Source organism: Mastomys coucha, unplaced genomic scaffold (assembly GCF_008632895.1).
Source record: "Mastomys coucha isolate ucsf_1 unplaced genomic scaffold, UCSF_Mcou_1 pScaffold20, whole genome shotgun sequence".
Taxonomy (NCBI): domain Eukaryota; kingdom Metazoa; phylum Chordata; class Mammalia; order Rodentia; family Muridae; genus Mastomys; species Mastomys coucha.
In genome coordinates, this window is record NW_022196903.1 from 138,790,331 (window position 1) to 138,807,232 (window position 16,902).

At 44.4% G+C, this 16,902-nt stretch overlaps 1 pseudogene; it reads right to left on the reverse strand.

Annotated features, from left to right (window-relative positions):
- Positions 1–1,946: 1,946 nt before the first annotated feature.
- Positions 1,947–2,069, reverse strand: LOC116100206 (annotated as a pseudogene).
- Between the last annotated feature and the right edge of the window lie 14,833 nt (positions 2,070–16,902).

The window sequence follows — 16,902 nt, forward strand, 5'->3', positions numbered from 1 at the left end:
ATAGATAGATAGAATGTAAATTTTGAAACAACCTTTAAAAAACATAATCCAAAAAAATTAAGGATTTTTTAAAAATCCTGTGACCTTTTAAAAAGCATGATTCTTTGTGAATTTCACATCATACATCCTAATTCTCCCTCTTCTTATCCCTCCCCCTGCACCTCATATCCACTTTCCACCCTTGCAACTTCACCCACAACAGAAAAAACCTCTCATTGTAGAATCTATTGTATGTCTCAGTGTCGCAAGTGCTCATTGCAATGAATCGGTTCATTGCCATGGCTTCTGCTACTCTATCAATACTGGAACCTCACTGGGATTCCTCTTAGATATCCTGTTGTTGCCCTGTGTCATGGAGAGCCTGTAGGTATGGATGTATAGGACTGGCCTCTTTATGCACTCCAGCGGTTCATCTATGGAGTAGATGTTGGGGTGGATCAATTCAAAGCCCTAGATCTGGGCCTAAGAAGTATCAGAGCTAGTCAGCCCACCAGCTTTTCTGCACCCACACCATTGGGATAAGCTCTCCTACCCTGCCTTGACTGGCCTATCCAATGCCAGAGACAGCAAGTGGCAAAGCCATTGCTCCCACTCTCATGCCCTCGGGGTTGGCTCATCTACAACCCCCACAACCAGGGTCAGCTCTACCCTGCTGCCCAGGCAAGGTGCAGAGCCCGCTCTCCTGAGTGTTGCAGATGGTAAGTGACAGGGACAGTTCTCTCACTCTTGTGACCCTGGGACCAGTTCTCCTGCCTGCCATAGGTGGACATGGGATAGGGGAGGGGAGGAGGATATCTCTCCCTTGTCTGTTCCACTACACAGCCAACAAGAGGTGCAGTGCCCACTTTCCAATAACCACCTGCAACCCCCACATCCAGAGCCAGCTCTACCCTGCTCCCTAGACAAGACACAGGGCCTGTCCTCCTGGATGCTACAACTGGTGAGGGGCAGGGCCAGCTTTCCTGCTCTCACAATCTAAAGGTCTGGTCTCCCAACTGCTGTAGGTGGCAAGGGGAAGGGGTGGGGAGGGTAGGAAGGTATCTCTCCCTCATCCATGCCAGTGGGTGGAAGATGAGTGGCGGGACCAGCTCTCCCATGCCCATACCCACAGGACCAGCTCACCCACAACTCCCACAAGCAAGGTCAGCTCATTGTGCTTCCTGAGTTATATGCAGGCTGCTTTCCCAGGTACTATAACTGGCTAGGGGCAAGGTCACCTCTCCTGCTCTCAAGTCTCCAGAGCCAGTGATCCCACGATGCCTAGGCAAGAGAAGGGGCCAGTTCTACACAGCCCCCAAGACATCAAAATGTCCACAGATGGCAGCCCAAACTAGTCTGCCTGGACTTTGGCAGTAACTGAGCCCTGATGCTGCAGTGCCATGGACTCAGATGTAGCCTCTGGTGTCAGTACAGGTCAGAACTATAGTTCCAGGTATCATCACCAGTTACTCACATCAGGCTGCTCCTCCCTACCCCAAAGTCTCCAGCTCTGCCTCTCTTCATTCTGCCCACATCCTTCTGTCTGTCTCTCTCCCATTTCCCCACACCACTTACTTGCTCCTCTTAGTGGCACCTGTGGTTTCTGAGTGTCTGGGATCATCTCAGGAGTGCTCATGCATTATGGTATTGGGCAGGGGTCATCTTGGGTATGGTATAACCACCTCTCAGGCCTGCATGGTGCCAGACTGGTGGTCATCTCAGGCTAGTTCCCTGTCTGGGCCCCCTGGCATTTGTCTGGTGGTTGTCTCAGGCTTGCTCCTTGACCAGGCCACCCACATGGCCCCATGCAGTGTGGGGAAGGTTAGGATATGGGGCAAAGTGGGAAGGGCATCTGTCACAGCTCACTCCTGCCAGGGGCCTTCAGTCCCAGGCAGGGTTCTCCTACGTTCCCACTAGCTCACTGGTGTGGGAGCCTGTTTGAGCTTGCATTGAGCCAGACTCCTGGCCATCTCAGGTTCACTTTTTTCAAGGATGTTCATTGGTCAGAACATTGAGAGTACACTTGGCCTCTTGGCTCTCCGCCACTACCAACATACAGCAGCCACACATGTAGTGCCTCTAGGGACAAGCTAAGCTAACCTTTTGATCAAACGTGAGCAGTGACTATTTTTCAGGTAGCACCAAGAACATTTTGATGAAAACATGATAGCCTAAAGAACTGGGTAATAATAAATGTTACACCCTTAGTTTCTTCTACTTTTATTACCAAGAGATTCTACCACATCCACTGGCAAACACAGAGGCCCTCTAAAAATCTGGCAAAAGATAGTGGCCCTCTCCCACCAAAATGTAAACATTCTAAAACTGGACTCATATTGTTGCAGGGATTTCTGGCTTGCTTTTACTGTTTTAAGAGAGTATCTGCTTAAGTCACACCCCTTATCATTATACACCAAGTTTGCTTTGAATAATAAACTGAATATCTTACTATCCTGTTGATTTTTTTAAGAAAACCATTGTTAAAATTTTTAAGAATTTCATATTTTATTGAGGATTTTCATTTCGCCACTTGATCAAGGTTGAAATGCAAAACTTAAAGATGTTTAAAATCTTTTTTAAAAGCAACTCTTAAAAGCTAGGAAGATTATTCAATGATTAAGAGCAGTTACTGCTCTTGCAGAAAACCCAAGTTCAGTTCCCAGCACCTACATGGCTGCTGACGACCACCTGTAACTCCAATTCCAGGAGATGCAATGCCCTCTTCTGGCATCTATGGGTACTACATGCATGAGGTGTCCATAAACTCAGCACACAGATAAATTAATATATTTTAAAAAAGCAATTCTGCAACAATAACTGAACCAGTTAGCCAAATTGCATTTTAACCAAAACAGAAAATATCATAGGGCCTTGCTCTTAGCTTGTGAATAACTCCACCTTCCACAAAGAGCTGTTTCTGGCACTGAGCCATTTTGGATGGCTCTGGGTGAGGCACACATAGCTCCTCTGTCACTGGGTAGATTACAGATCTTGCCTCAAAACCTTATTATGTATGCTTATTTGAGGTCTATGAGTCATGAATTGAAACGAGTATTTTCAAAGATCAAAGAAAATGAAGATCTGATCAATTACCAGAGATTCTAACAGGGGAAGTGAATTCTCTCCAAGCATTCCTTTAATTAGTATTGCCTTCATGGCCTCACCAAGGAGAAGGCAAAGCAGGTTTAGGATATAATCCACGGAACTGCCTGACATGCTCAGATCTGAAGATAAGCACACATCACGAAGAGAGGAGAAAGTGACTGCAGATAGGTACCATGAGTGCATGTTAAAGTACCAGAAAAAATTGAAAGTCTGCAATAAGCAGCAATTCCTGGGGAAGAGGAAGAAAATCACTGAAGCTGGCAAAACAGTATTTCCTCAACTTGGAAATTAAAAAGAGTCCTCCTGTTTCTGGACAATTCACATAATTCTGCTGGGAAAGAAAGCAGGTAGACATAATGTGTATTACACAAACTTTGTACATAGAAATGTACGTTTACTTATGTTCAAAACAGAAAGCCAGAACTATCAATAGTGAGGCATGCACATCCTAGAGGAAACACAGGGAACAGAAGAAATGGAGGCCAGAATAAAAGTCCAGTTAGGCAAGTGATAAAGTCCCTTTGCACTTAAGAGTAGACATTTATGCTTTGGGGACAGGCAGCCATCAAGACATGAAAGGGTGAAGGTGATGTGGTTCCTATACATAACACAGTTCTATTAAGCAGTAAATCAAATTAAATCATAGCATTTGCAGAAAATAGGTGGACATGGAGATCGCGAAGTTAAGCAAATGCAAAGGAAGAGGAGGAGAGGAGGAGAGAGAGGGAGGAGGAGGGAAACTAAGCAAGACTCAAGACAAAATGTTCCACGTTTTCTTCCCTATGCATAATCTCAGTGTGTGTGTGTGTGAGTGTGTGTGAGTGTGAGTATGTGAGTATGTGTGTGTGTGAGTGTGTGAGTGTGTGTGAGTATGAGTGTGTGAGTGTGTGTGAGTGTGTGTGTGAGTGTGAGTGAGTGTGAGTGTGTGTGTGAGTGTGAGTGTGTGTGTATGTGAGTGTGTGAGTATGAGTGTAAGTGTGTGAGTGTGTGTGAGTGTGTGTGTGAGTGTGTGAGTGTGTGTGTGTGAGTGTGAGTGTGTGTGTGAGTGTGTGAGTGTGTGAGTGTGTGTGTGTGTGAGTGTGTGTGTGTGTGTGTGAGTGAGGGGGGAGAGAGAGAGAGAGAGGGAGCATAAAGTGGAAGAAGGAAGAACTCTAGAGAGGGTGTCTGTGGGGAACATGAGAGAGAAATGGAAAAGAAAAGTGTTGTGGAGGGAATGGCTTTTTGAGGGGAGGGTGGGTGAGGTTGCTGAGGGGGAGAGATGAATAAAAGCATAGTATAATGATGTATACATGTGAAAATGCCATGGTGAAACTCTCATTTTATGTGCTATAAAGACCAAGATAGGCCCCATCATGGACATGTGCGACTTGAAAGAAATCTCCGTGCATTTTGTTCTCTCTCTCTCTCTCTCTCTCTCTCTCTCTCTCTCTCTCTCTCTCTCTCTCTCTCTCTCTCTCTCACACACACACACACACACACACACACACACACACACTTTCCTTTCTTGGCTTTTGTTGTCACCACGTCTTGCTTCTTTTTAAACCATGTTCTACTCTTTTCCATTCGTTTGTGTGTCTGTATGCATGTGTGTGAACGTGTGTGTGTACAAGCTCTTACCATAGGACAAGTGTGGAGGTCAGAAGACAAGTTACAAAAGTTGGTTCTCTCTTCTCAACATGTGAGTCCCAGCGATCAAGCTTGGGGGTCTGTGTCATCACCTTAATTTCATCAAAATTATTAAGGATTAAAAGTGTTTTAGGTGTGGGTGCCATGTATGTGCATGCAGGACCTTGTAGAAGTCAGAAGAGACATTAGATCCCTGGAGCTGAGCTCCAGGTGGTTTTCAGCTGCCATGGGGGTGCTGGGAACTGCACCTGGGTCCTCTGCAGGAGCGCAGAGTAAGTGTTCCTAACCACTTTTCTCCAGGTCCCTGTTAAAATTGTTACGACTGAAACATGGGGGCACTTTATAATAGAGTGTGAGCTTTCTGAGCAGAGACTCCGTGATGCTGCTCAGGTGAGCGATCAATCACAGGCCTGATGTCTCATCACACACACACACACACACACACACACACACACACACACACACATTTCTGCATCCATAGGCATGTGTATGTCTCGGCTGCAAGCATGTCTGCAGAGGAGCTCCATTCCTTAATACAGCAATGCTGGTGATCTAGTTCCTGTGTCCCATCACTGACCCACAGAACAGCACTCCCCCAAGGCTCTGATCTGGGACACCTGTTACCTTCCTAGGTGTCCTATTTTGAGAGCCACTCCCCTTTTCCGCATGGTTCCCTTTATGATTTAATAGATCACATCAGAAGCAATGATTAAAAACACTCTAAGTTAATTAATGGGGTGTAAATTATGAGGGGTGCATTATAAAATTGCAACCAAGACTGGATGTGGGCGCTCCCTCCTCTGCATATTCCCAGGTAGATTGAATCCTCTTGACACTTCATACGCCCGCTCCATGCTACAGTCCTCACCAACAGAGTGTGACAAGGTTCAAAGGGTTCTGTGGAAGCTTCTGAAGCCTGCTGGGTGGCCATTAATTAATTAATCAAATGTCACACTGTGGAGCAGCAAGGCATGTCGAAATAAGGGCAGTGGAAGAAACCATCCACATTCAGCATACCTTCCCGTCACACGTGGTTCCCCCATTGCCAGGTTTGGAAGGGACCTAAACTGTAAACCACAGAGGTCTTCGTGCAGCTTCTCAATGGTTGTTCCCCATGACCCTGAGCTCACTTCTGTTACTTTAAAAACAAAGCCATCTGGGAATGAGACAAATGTATTTTGTCCATTTCCTACATACAATCGAGTCCAACTTGTTTGACTTTCGAGGAAATAAGTTTAGAGGAGGTAAGACCCTGGCCATCGGCTCTCCTGATGGTGAACACCCTCTGGTGCTTATTTTCCTACAGGTATACAGGTTAGGTTTCCCAGCTTATCCCTGAATTTCCCCAGCTAGGAGAGTCCCCTAAGAAAGCTGACACCAAGTTCAGAGTACAGATATTTCTAGCTCCTGGAGCATCCATTCACCGCACCTGGCTCTGCACTTCAGGAGAATATGCCTGGTTTCCAACTATCTTGAACATACATGGTATGTAATGTGCAGTTAATGCTCACAGCCCAAGGACCATCTCTTCTCTAGGAGAACACTTCAAATACAACACATGGGCAATTGGTTTGAATTTCCTCACACAAACATGGTGCCCTTTTGGATGTAATCTTATTTGTCTCTTTCACAGGTTTTCAGAGCAGAACAGAACACACCAGGCCTGTTCCAATAATTCCCAGAGTAGGACAATCGCTTCCCTCATTCAAACCATTTCAGACTTATTACCCAGGTACGCTTGCTTCCTCCGCATCAATGGGCTGCTGGTATGGACTGAAATAAAACTCCTAAGTCCTTCTTGCCCGGGTAACAATAAGACAAGTTCCCCTCAGCCTACAGGAATGCAGTTTTGTGTGTGCATATGACACAGGGAAGGGGGACACAGTCATCAAGACACAGGGTTGTAGCAGCAACTTCTAAATGTGTCCATGTTATTTCTCTTCTGTGTTCGAGTGACACTACACATAAAGCCCTCCTGGCATCCCAAATGGAAATTTGATAAGTGTGTGTGTGTGTGTGTGTGTGTGTGTGTGTGTGTGTGTGTTCATCAAAGTTTCTGATGAAAACATACTCCTATTGGCCGACCCCTAGAGACCACCTCCTATGCTGGTATGCCCATATTTTTCTGTCCTGTTTTAATTCTTCATCCTAAGTCTGTTGAGTAGTAAGCAGGAGACGGAAGGAGAATCCTCCTGGAAAACAGCAAAACTGACATAAGAGCTTTCTAGAACAGCCTTCCCTGGGAAAGCACCTTGGCTCTCTCTGAAGCTGAATTGAAAGTTTTCTTTGCTATTCATCCATTCTTCAAAATAAAACTTTCTTCAATGAGCTCCCTCTCCCCCCCCCCAAAAAAAAACCCATACACAGCAGGCCCTGCCCTGACATGTGAGTTGGGGATGTGAGGCCGGCTTCTTTTCAGTATATTCCCGAATGATCTTTCAATTCAGCCCCTTTATGTGTAGGAGCACCCGTCTGCTGAGAGGTAAGGAACTGGACCATGGAACTGTGCATGCTCCTGGCCCATGAAGCAGGCCATGCAGCAGCAGCCTGCAGCCCTGCACAAACGCCTCGGGACATCCAGTGGGAGGGATGGATGCGCTAGGTATCTAGCCTGTCTCCTGGACTGACACACTTCCTACCTGCAGCTCAGTCAGGGGGGAGGGGGGTTGCCTAGGGTGTTAGTTCCTTGTCTCATTGCTGTGACAGAAATACCTGACAAGGAGCTGACTCACAGCTGGAGGGGACAGTCCACCACGCAGGAAAGTCATAGAGGTGGGAGGCGGTGGCCACGGCAGGAAAGTCATAGAGGTGGGAGGTGGTGGCCACAGGAAGCAAACCCTGAGGGCAGTTGCTGCTCATCACCCTTCTCCATTTCTCCGCCTACCACCCTGGCTGTGACATAGTCCCACCCACACCTAGGGCAGGTCTCCATGCCTCACCTCAGCTAACCTTCATCTGAGAATCCACCGGAGGCACAGCCAAGGCAAGCCTTGGAAGCACACCCAAGGGTCCTCTTCTGGGTGATTCCACATTCTCTCAAGCTGACAACACTAACCATCATACCAGACATGCAGGAAGTCCTGGGTTTCATTCCTAAAACAGCACCTGTAGGCCCAGCACTCCTGCAGCCCTCAACATGCAAGAAGATTGCGAGTTCAAGGCCAGCCTCAGCTACAAAAGCAAATTTAAGGCCCCAAGTCTGAGTTACATGAAACCCTATAACAATGACACAAGAAAGGAAGGAGGGAAAAGGAAAGGAAAAAGAAAAAAAATAACAGAAATGAAAGGGGAAATCAAAGTTGAGATAAAGCCCATGCCGTCAGTATCTCTGGCTACTGTGGAAGGAAACATCCCCTAGAACAATCCAAAGAGAGCTAACAGACATGAACATAAAATATTTGTCATTAATTTTTTTTTTAAAATGTTCTTTACATGTTGCAGTTCTCATGGTCTACAAAATAAAATCCATTTTTGAAAAAGGTTCCTCTCTTAAGCATTCCTAACTGGAGCTTCTCTTTGTTTTATGTGTGGTACGCCACCCATGGGGAGTCCACACAGGTGGCCTTGAGCCCCTGTCACCTCCCCTGAGTCTTGTTGACCTTCCTGTTACTGCCCCTGCAGCTGTGCTCTCAGGATAACTGGGCCCAGAGGGGAGGAGAGGAAGGCTGATCATGCCTCATATCTCAGGGTGAGGAAGGCTGATCACGCCTCATATCTCAGGGTCTTTCTCTTTCTTGACTCTTCCCGGCTCTTGCTTCCTTTTCTCTCTTTGCTCCTCTCTCTGTACTGGGGATCAAAGCCAGGGCCTCCTGCATGCTAGCCGAGCGCTGGACCACTGAACTACACCCACAGGCCTTTTTCAACTTTGATTTTAGGCAAGATCACAGTAAGTGACCCAGCCTAGCCTTGAACTCACTCCTTAGCAGAGGCAGACCTCCAAGCTACTAGGGTGACAGGCCTTTGTCACAGACCCAGTCTTGTCTCTGGCACGCTCATCGGTTTTCTGTTCTTGCTCTTTTCTTTCCACTTTTTAATATATTCTAGTCCCCGTGCACATACGTGTGTCTTTTTATGATTATTTGTGTGTGAGTGTGTATTAGTGTGTATATAAATGGATTTGCATGTATATGAGTGTGCTTGTATGTGTACATTTGTGTGTATGTGTGTATAGGAGTGTGTATGAGTATTGTGTGAGTATGCTTGTGTATGTATGTGTAGTGTGTGTGGTATGTGTATTGTGTGAAAGTGTAAGTATATGAGAGTGTGTGTATATATGGGGTACTGTGAGAATTTGTGTGTGAGTGTACATGAATATGTGTGTGGTGTGTGTGTATGAGAGTATGTGTGTGTGAGAGAGAGAATGTGTGTATATGAGTGTATGTATATGGTGTGTTGTGAGAATTTGTGTGTAAGTGTGCATGAATATGTGTGTGGTGTGTGTGTGAGTATGAGAGTATGTGTGTGTGAGAGAGAGAATGTGTGGATATGAGTGTGTGTGAGTGTGTGTATATGGTGTGTTATGAGAATTTGTGAGTGTGCATGAATATGTATGTGGTGTGTGTACATGTGTGTGTGAGTATGTGTGTATATATGTGTGTAAGTGTGTGTGTGGTGTGTGCACCTAGATTCTTCACATGAGAAAACATTTGGCCTTTCTCCACACCTCAAGTCCCCTTTCCTCTCCATCGAGGCTCCCATACCCCATGTCGCCCCCGTTCTAATTCCACTTCTTATCCTGCTGTATGCTAGGTCTGGATTCTGCCTACAGATTCACCAAGACACTTGTGTTGCTGAGTCTGGCCACCTGGGCTGAGCCCGCGTGATGCTGTTCAGTTCTACCCAGTCCACTCTGCAGCAGGCAACATCTCTTTTCTGAAAAAATGAAAATGCTGCTGCGCCACACTGTGTTTTCGTTATCCGTTCTTTTGCGGATGGACATCCAGGATGGTCCCGTGTCCTGGCTGCTGTGACTAGGGCAGCCGTGACCATGCACACACAGCTCTCTCTGAAAGCAAATAGGATCCAGGTACAGGCACATGAGGGCTATAGCTGGACCAGTCAGTGTTTCGAGGAAGCACACATTATTCTCCAATGCCAGTTTCCACCCTGAGCAGCGGTGAACAAATATCCAAAGTACCCAGGCTTTACCAGCACTTGTAGGTATTTGTTTTCTTTTCTTTATTAGATATTTTCTTTGTTTACATTTCGAATGTTATCCCCTTTCCTCATTTCCCCTCCAGAAACCCCCTATCCCCTTCTCCCTGCCCCTGCTCACCAACTCACCCACTCCTGCTATCCTGCCCTGGCATTCCCCTCCACAGGGACATCCAGCCTTCACGGCCTCTCCGCCCATTGATGTCCAACAAGGCCATCTTCTGCTATATATGCAGCTGGAGCCATGAGTCCCTCCATGTGTACTCTATGGTTGGTGGTTTAGCCCCTGGGAGCTCTGGGGGTTACTGGTTAGTTCATATTGGTGTTCCTCCTATGCAAACCCCTTCAGCTCCTTGAGTCCTTTCTCTAGCTCTTCCATTGGGGACCCTGTGCTCAGTCCAATGGTTGGCTGAGAGCATCCTTTTCTGTATTTGTCAGGCACTGGCAGAGCCTCTTAGGAGGCAGCTATATCAGGCTCCTGTCAGCCAGCACTTGTTGGCATCAGCAATAGTGTCTAGGTTTGGTAAACATGGTATGTACTCACTGATAAGTCGACATTAGTCCAGAAGCTTGGAATACCTACGATACAACTCACAGACCACATGAAGCTCAAGAAGAAGGAAGACCAAAGTGTGGATACTTCAGTCCTTCTTAGAAGGGAAATCAAAATACACATGGGAGGAGTCACAGAGACAAAGTGTGGAGCAAAGACTGAAAGAAGGACAATCCAGAGACTGCCCCACCTGGGCACCCATCCCATATACAGTTATTTGCTTTCTTTTCTTTTCTTTTTTCTTTTCTTTTCTTTTTGTTTTTGTTTTGTTTTATTTTTCAAGACAGGGATTCTCTGTGTAGCACTGGCTGTCCTGTAACTCACTCTGTAGACCACCGCTCTGCCAGAGTGGGATGGGATCTCAGAGTGGTTTTAATTTGCATTACACTAGGATTTACACATAGTGAATGTTTTCACACATTGATCCTGTATTCTTTTTCCTTGAGGCTCATCTATTGATGCACTTACCTGTAGACTGACTGACTGACTGAATGAATGAATGAATGAATGACTCACTGACTGACTTGTTTGGTCTTATTTTTGTAATTTAATGCCTTGAGTTCTCTATGTATACTAGAACATAATCTTCTCTTGGTTATGGCTCCTCTTGTTCTGAAAGCTAGCTCCTCACTCCGCTGCTCCCTGTGCTATGTGGCTTTTTCATTTGTGTGGTTATTTCTTGACCTATTACAGTCCTTTTAATGCAGTTTTGAGTGTTTTTCTTCAGGAGTTTCAGAATTTCAGGCTATCCCTTAACGTCTTGGATCTAGTTGACTTGATTTTGTACAGGAGAAGAGAGTGGATCTAGCTTCTGACTTTTTTTTTTTCAAGACAGGGTTTCTCTGTGTAGCCCTGGCTGTCCTGGAACTCACTCTGTAGACCAGGCTGGCCTCGAACTTAGAAATCCACCTGCCTCTGCCTACTAAGTAATGGGTTTAAAGGCGTGCGCCACCACTGCCCGGCTGCCCTAGCTTCTGTCTTCTACATGTGGGTATCCAGTTTTCTCAGCTATCTATATTCCCATGTTTGCTTTCTTATAGCTTTGTTAAAAGTCAGTTGTCCCAGAGTACAGATGGAGGGACTCATGGCTCTGGCCGCATATGTGGCAGACGATGGCCTTGTTGGACATCAGTGGGACTGAGAGTGTTCAATGCCCCAGTGTAGGGGGATGCCAGGGCATGAAGAGGGGAGTGGGTGGGTGGGTGGGTGGGTGGGTGAAGGAGCACCCTCATAGAGGCAGGGGAGGGGGATTGGATAGGAGGTTTCTGAAGGGGAGATTGGAAAGGGGAAAACATTTGAAATGTTAAGTAAAGAAAATAAAAATAAATGAGGAAAAAAAGTCGGTTGTCCGTATCTGTGAAGGTTTGTTTCTGAGGTCTTGCTTCTGCTTACCTGGTTTTGTAACCACACCATACTGTTCTTGGTGCTGTTATGGCTCTGTGGCGCATGTGGAAATCAGGACTGTGACAGCTCTACCACTGATCTTTGTGACCATGAGTATTTCGTTATCTGGGGTTGTGTCTCCAAATGAACTTTAGATTGTTTTTTTTCTAGTTCTATGAAGAATATCCTTGGGATTTTGATATGGATTGTGTTGCACCTTAGAACACTTTTGGTACTATGGACCTATTTCCCAGCATCAGTTCTGCCAATCCTGAAGCAGAGGCGGTCCTCTTCTCTGTGTCTTCAGCAGTATCTTCCTTCATCATTCAGATCTTTCCCCTCAGTGCTTCGGTTTGCTTCCAGGGTGTTTATAATGAGTGGGATTCTCCCACCGTTGACTCCCACCATTGACTCCCACCGTTGACTCCCACCATTGACGCCCACCATTGACTCCCACCGTTGACTCCCACCATTGGCTCCCACCGTTGGCTCCTTCCTCTGGAAATTTGGTGTTGGTGGTCTGGAGTTTGACATCACATACACACCTTTCTTCTTTAAGTCCTGAGACACATGAAGTCCACATAAGTGAATCAGAGCACCTCTTGTTATTCTGGCTAATTTTAGATAATGTTTTTGGGTCATCTACTCTTGGGGAGGGGATGTTACATCTGCAGAGTGAGCATATCCAATTTGGTAAAATTAATGAAATAAGTAATTCTAGCATTACTTCTGAGTTTTCAATGATTATATTGTTTCTCCTCTTTTTTTTAACACATACACACACACAGGTATCAGTGTCCCTATGTGTTTGTATATAGCACACACACACACATACACACACACACATACACACACACACACACACACAGGTATCAGTGTCCCTATGTGTTTCTATATAGCACACACACACACACACACACACACACAGGTATCAGTGTCCCTATGTGTTTGTATATAGCACACACACACACACACACACACACACACACACAGGTATCAGTGTCCCTATGTGTTTGTATATAGCACACACACACACACACACACACACATGCTTGCTTGCATGCTCTCTCTCTTTTGCTCTCTCTTTCGCTCTCGCTCTCTCTTTCGCTCTCGCTCTCTCTTTCTCCATTAAGCTTCTTTTAGGCAGAACTGGGCCACTCTCATCTGCGAATCTCCAGCTCAAGACTTGCTTAATTTAGCAGAATATGCTACCGAATTTTATTTGATTTGTGAGTTCCTCCTGCTAGCCTGTAAACGAAACCTTGCTGGCATTTGTGGTCACAGAGTTGCTTCTATGTTGAAAACTGAATGAAAAAATATCCTAGGAGAAGAAAAGTGGATTGTATTAGGTGTTACACTATTCTTACAGCATTTAGGCAACATGTTGTAAGATAACAGTCATAATATGTGGATGATTCTACTTATAGTAGAATCAATTATATGTGACACACATTTGGGTGCAAGCATCTAATTCCTTTTGTGTGCGTATGATTCAATTCCTTGATTATTATAAAAACTCCACTGGAGATGTGACCCTTAATTTGTCCTAATGTATATAGGAGATAAACATGTTGCTGGGATTTAAATAACTGCATTTGCATGGTAATATGTTTAGGAAAACATGATGGTTATTTATAGGGCTTTGGGCTATTTAGAATTATTGTTTGTAAATATTTGTTTTGTCTATGGCAAAAAAAAAAAAATTGTCCATGAGGCTGTAAGTTCTTTCTACAAGCCTTTGTGAGCTGTGTTTGGAAGATCTCCAGGCAGCACAAATTACCAAGAAACAATGCAGGGCTCCATAGCCATGTTTGTTTGCTCTGTGATATGGAAGTCACGATCAAACTTAGGTGGTCGAGGGCTTCACAGCCACTCATATGACAGGAGGCTTTCCTGTAGAGAGTTTTAATTGCTCCTTTCCTTCTTCTGCCCCTGTGACTGTACAGCCCTGTGCCTTCCAGGGGTCAAAATCAAAGAGAAAATTCTAGTCATGTACAACTAACCCCTTGGGGAGTGTGCATCGATGAATGGTCAATGAAAGATGCAGATTAGTCAGTGAAAGATCTTTGAAGGCATCCATCCCCATGCTGGGACCCTACCCCAGCCTGTGGAGTCAGCATTCCAGCAAGAACTCAGAGCATCACAGTCTTTAAAGCTGGGCCACTCTCATCTGCGAATCTCCAGCTCTGAATGCCCAGTGCTCGCTCACCCAGCCAAACCTCTATGGCAGCCATTCAAGGGGGTCACATTTTACTGTAGAAGAACAGTACAGCGGCTACCACAGACTTTCTCTTAATAAGTTACAATCTCCTCTCCTCTACTGAACAATTGTTCTGCATTTTGATCATGTTTCCTTCTATTCATAGAAATAACCAAAAGGATAGACCTAATAGTTAATTATGATTATGACACCTCATTAATATTTCAGCTGGCTATTTCTAACCAATCACTCTGATCATCTCCTAATAAGCACAATGTGATTGGCTATTCTGAAATTCAAACTATTTTTGGGAAGGGTTGAAAAGTAAAATGATTGTCTTATTGACTTATAATTTATTGAAACTCACACTCTGATAAAGAGTAACAGGTCTACTTCTATATGTACGAAAATGGTTCTGTACATGTGGTAGCAACTTCAAGAGTCTCATAGCTTGTATCATTATCCTTCCGTGTCATATTATATGTAATCACGTATGTATGATACCTATTATACACAACTACGAACCTACTTAATCCTCCCATGATATCTTAAATGGATCTTTAAGGAGATAAGGGGGCAATTTGTCTCTTCAGTGAACAAATCAGACAACTTATCATCAACTCTAATAAACCGAAATTAATCACATAAAGAAGTGCACAGTTCTTTATGGAATGGCTGTAAGGAGGTTGACTTTATGTAAATTAGCCTCTCCCTGCTAAAACAAAATTACTCATCTTTTCACCACCGTAGATTAAGAACAATAAACACTTGTCTTTGTGTCACCGATATTTTCAAAGTGATTTTCAATGATGATTTTGGCATCCGCTGCATTCTGTTATTTAATTAACCTGGTTTCAAAATAAACAAAGGCACCGTGTGTGTTTAAATCCATTCCCTTTGGATAATTCCAGGGCCTTTATGATGGAGGAGCATCACCCCCTCTAGTGGATGAAGGGAAAACGAGTTAGAGCGAGGAGCTTGAAAGGCCCGCTGGGTTTCCTGCAGCCCTCAGGCTCTCTTAAGAGGCTGATGGGTTAATTTCCTCCCATCACCACTCTGGCTTAGAACATATTGTCTCGGAGTGAGGACTATGTCCCACACATTTGTTATATTAAGATGTAGAACAGAACTTGGACGTTAACACAATGCAATAAAGGAAATAATCCTGGACAGGCTTCCTGCTTCACAGTGAAAATACTGGGAAGCGGCATGTGGATACCAGTCTCAGTCGTTAACCTCTGTGTGAGTGTCTGTGTGTGTGAGTGTGTGTGAGTGTGTGTCTGAGTGTGTGTGAGTGTGTGTGTCTGAGTGTGTGTGAGTGTGTGTGTCTGAGTGTGTATGTGTGTGAGTATGTGTATGTGTGAGTGTGCGTGAGTGTGAGTGTGTATGTGTGAGTGTGTGTGTATGTGAGTGTGAGTGTGTGTGAGTGTGTGTGTATGTGTGTGTACATGCCTGTGCATCCGCACGCAAAACAGAGAGACATCAGACCCTGACTTTCTACACCAGGAATTTGTAATCATTAGGTATACTAAAATATATTTTGTTGTTGAATTAAATGAACTAGCCATTAACTTCTAGACTTTTCATTTATATAAAGAGTTGTTTAGAGGCACTGTTTATGGTTTCCTACAAAAGAAACATTTATGTTTAGTTGGATAACATAATATATGTGACACAAACACCACACACACACACACACACACACACACACACACACACACACCAACTGGGGAGCTGGCTTATTCTCTGGGAAACATTTATCAGCAAATGGTCCATTAACTTCTACTCAACTCTGGAGATTTAAGGTCATTTAGTGGGCATGATGGTAGGCTCTAACTTCTGATAAGTAGAATAAACAAACACCCACTCAAGTATAAACTAGTTTTACTTTCCCTCTTTGAGCTTTAAAAGCCAAGTTCTCCTTGCCAGCATCCCATGACTGTCTGTCCTTCATTATCTTGTCTACTCTACTTCTCAGTAAGAAAGTGCTGGAGTCCTCAGAGCCCATATTGCTGACAAACAAGTTAAAGGATGTTAGAGATGGCCCTGGATAGCCCTTGATATCTTCCCCTTCATCAGGTGAGGTTTGATTGACCCATGTAGATATATTTGAGGGACTGGAGGTGGCACAATGGCTAAGAGTGTGCACTGCTTCTGCAGAACACCTGACTTCATTCCCAGCATTCACGCCTGATTACATGTCTTTAACTATATTTTGAAATATAGGAAAATAGAGAAAATCTGTATATATATATATATACATATATATATATATATGTATATATATATATATATATAATCTCAGTACTAGGGAGGCTAAAGCAGGAGAATTTTGTGAATTCAAGACTGGCCTGGACATAGCAAGTATGAGGTAAGCCCAAATTACAAGATGAAATCTGCTCTCTACAGCCCAACCCAGCCCAACCCAACCTCAACCTAATTCAACCCAACACTATGGTAGAAATGTGTATATATATTACACATCCTGAGGTGTCTCATAAAATGAGAGCTTTTCTCCTTTCTGTGATAAATCTTCATGTTATTCTATTTATTTTCACATCTATTCAATAGACAGATACAAGAGGGGAAGATTTTAAAATGCTCTTAGGAAAAGTAAAACTGTCAGTTGACCACCACATAAGTTGTTGTAACATCCACATAAGTCTGAAAACACTTACGAAGCAATGAAGACCTTTATCAGATATCGTGAAAGGGTAAAGACATCCCCAAGTCACATATACACCTTAAGAACACTTAGGATATAGATGGTAAGACTGGTGAGGTTGCATGAAGTAGAAGATTGAATGGTAGTGTAAGTAGATGGCATTATACACTGCTATCATTGTTTCTCAGTTCATAAAACACATTTACTTTCACCATTGGCTTGGGTTGGGCTGGGTTG